This window comes from Dipodomys spectabilis, unplaced genomic scaffold (assembly GCF_019054845.1).
Source record: "Dipodomys spectabilis isolate Male_0828 unplaced genomic scaffold, ASM1905484v1 ptg000487l, whole genome shotgun sequence".
Classification (NCBI taxonomy): domain Eukaryota; kingdom Metazoa; phylum Chordata; class Mammalia; order Rodentia; family Heteromyidae; genus Dipodomys; species Dipodomys spectabilis.
The window spans coordinates 2,128,100-2,131,434 of NW_024871164.1; the positions used below are offsets into that span (position 1 = coordinate 2,128,100).

Sequence of the window (3,335 nt, forward strand, 5' to 3'; positions counted from 1 at the left end):
CAAGCCCCATGTCCAACAAAATAAAAATAAAAACAAAACAAAACAAAACAAAGTCTCTCACTTTTCTTGCTTCAACATTGTAATAACTCTGCTTCAGCCTAGGGCTAATATTTTAGGTGTGGACATGTATCAACACTCCTGAATCAGACTCTACTTGATCATTTTTTAAATACATATTTTGTTCTTAATTTCCCTCTTTATAAATCCACATGCACCTATAAAAAATGGTGTGGCCATCCCAATACCCTTCTCAAAGTACCTCCTAATGACAACTTACAAAAAGTTGTATTATATTACAAGAAAAACAATGCTACAAATAAAGAAAACCAATAATTAAATAATAATGATTAATAAAATAAAAAACAAAACATTTATCATTTTTTCAGTTTTTGAAGTGTACTACAAATTAGATTTTATTATTGTCATATTTCTTTACATTTAACACTGGCTAAGATTATGACGTTCAACAAGAATTTTATAGGCTATGAGTAGTGTTTAAATCACCCACTAAGATTACCATTTATAGTTCATCTAATAATTTGTATATGGCTTATATCATCATTTGTTCCTCACTAACATATAAAGTAAGGAAGGCCTACATTTTTAACAGAAACTGTGTAGATAACATAGTCAACTCTTTATTCTGCTCCTTTACACAAAGACTTTGCAACTTCTATTAGTAAGGTTTCAATAAACTCTGAAATGTACATACTTAGTAGTAGTTATGTGCTACCATAAATCTTAAATACTTTATAGAAAAGTATTATGACCTGCCCAACAGTCCCAGTTTTGGCATATATAAGCAAATTCCCAAAATTAAATATATTTAAAACATTAAATATTTTAACAAACCTTAACACTTGCTGCAGTGTTCATTATGACAGGTCCCTTGTATAGAATAATTGAATTCCTCCTCCTACACATCTCTTGAACAACAAATATCTGGAATTATTTTGTTTTTGACATGTCAATCTTGATTTTTTCTTAAATGTGTACTTATGGAAGAAGTACATGGTTCTAAAATTTCATGACAATTCTTTTAAACTTACATTTTGTTGTATTGTCTAGTTTAAGAAAATCAATTACAATTTATATATAAAAAATGTTCTTTGCTCAATTCAGCATCACATACACTAACATTGGAATGATACAGAGATTAGCTGGCCCCTGTGCAAGGATGACAGGCAAATTTCTGAAGCATTCCATCGCCCAATTTGTTAGGAAATGGAAAGACTTGGAAAAAAATTATTAAGTGAAGTAAGCCAAGTCCAAAGAAACGTAGGTCCCATGGTTTCTCTAATTTTCAATAACTAATATATGTCTGGGATAAGCAGAAAAGGTCAAAAGTTATGTGTATATGACCAGATAAGATTGTGTTAAGGGAAATGAACCCCAAGTTAGGGACACAAGTGGTTTTTTTTTTCTTGCTATTTTTTCTTACATACTTATGACGTGCAGTGTGTTTTTTTTTGTTTCTTTATATGTTCCTCCCCCATGCTATAACACCTGTTTTCACTGTATTTGAAGTTGGTGTGCCGACATCTTGTTTATACTCTCCTCTAATTTTTTGAGAGGAAGGACAAAAAAAACCAAAATGCTTAACTATGGATACAGGTTGCCCCATGTAACAATGAGATGCACAATACACTATGTTGTAAAGTGAACTTTAAAATTGAGGCCGGGAAATGGAGGGGGTTAATGGACTTGTGGAGGTGGGAGGGAAGGGATGGTAGGGGAACAATAAAGGAGGAGGTAACAATGCTTGTTAGGAAATGTACTCATTACCTTGCGCATGTAATTGTTACCCCTCTGTACAATATTTTTACAATAAAAATGTATAAAAATGTTCTGAGATGGAAGAGTTTATTTCCTTTATTTTACTCATATAATTTCATTAGCAAAGAAATTCATGCAAAACTCCGATATGAAGGTAATTTGAATAAATATGTTTGTGAACACACGCATGTGCTTAAGCACTTGCATGTGTGTTGGCGTGCTCAGAGTTTCAAATCAGGGCTTCAAGTCTTGCAAGGCCTTTTCTCTCTAGACTGGTGTGCTACTAAATGAGCTACATCTCCATTCTTGGCCCTTTGCTAGTTCATTAAAATTTTTGAAAAATAATCTCATGAATTTCATTTGCCCTGATTGGGTTTCAACTGTTATCCACAGATCTCAGGCTCCTGAGTAGATATCCCAAGTAGTTAGGATTACAGGTCTGACAAACCAGCAAAGACTTTCAGAATAACGCTAAAAGTAGAAGAAAATTTACTTCAGAGGGGCATGTTTTAGCATCTCCAATTTTAAAGCATTTTGGAGTGATTATTTATGATTTTTTAAATTTTTGGTTACTTATAAGAAAGTAGATGATGATATTTAAAAGTTTTAGTACTTTTTAAAAAGGATACTGGAATTGTGGGACAGAAGAAATTTGCCTCTCTTTGGACCTCAATGTATAAGCTCAGCTCTGAGCATGATAAGCCAATGTCACCAACACAATCTGTGTTGAAGACAAATGTGACAGAAAACAATCACCATGGGCAGTATGAATATTGAATTGAGAGTGTCATAGAATGGAGAGATTTTATCTACCTTTTGTGTATTGCTGAAAGACTTTTGGAAACTTTGACTCATTTCCTTCCTCACTGTGTGTGTCTTTAGGTCATGCACTTAGTGCCTTTAATTACAATTCTTCCCAACACTAAAAGGATAATAACATTAGCATTATAGCAAATGTTATCTTAACAATTAAGGGAATAAAACTTGTGAAATACTTAACATAAACTTCTAGGAATGAGCTTTGAGTTTAGCCAGCATTCTTTTTAAAATACTAAATAGAATGTGATAAGTAGTACAGAAACCATTACATGTAGTTAGCAACCCGAAGTAATATCTATTGATCATGCTCTGCTTCCAAGGAAGCCAGGTGGATAATTTCTCTTGCTGTAAATCAAACTGGTTATCTTATGTCTTGATAGTGTAAAAATATCAGGGACAGAATGATGAAAGAATGTTGTAGACTGAGATGAAATCCATATGAAAATGTGCAAAACGGATAAAACATAAAATTATCTGAGGAGTATATTGTGTTTTACAACATTTAAGTTACATCGCAAAGATAAAGAAGACATAGAAGAATAAATTCATTTTTTTGTTGTCCCATCATAGGTCCTTAAAAGGATTAACTCTTTCTCATTCTTATACAGGCATCATCAGATGAGAGGAACTGTATTTTTTTTTGGTTTGCTTACTTCCATTTATTCTTCAGTTTGAAATCTGAGCTACTTGAGACTGAAAGAAACCAAGGGAAATTAGACAAACAGGCTTTGGAAAGAACA

General features: G+C 32.7%; 1 non-coding gene across 1 annotated transcript; it reads left to right on the forward strand.

Annotated features, from left to right (window-relative positions):
* The first annotated feature begins 1,109 nt into the window (after positions 1-1,109).
* Positions 1,110-1,218, forward strand: LOC122098712. Its single transcript, XR_006145790.1, has one exon. It is a non-coding gene; the product is annotated as a U6 spliceosomal RNA (small nuclear RNA).
* Positions 1,219-3,335: the final 2,117 nt, after the last annotated feature.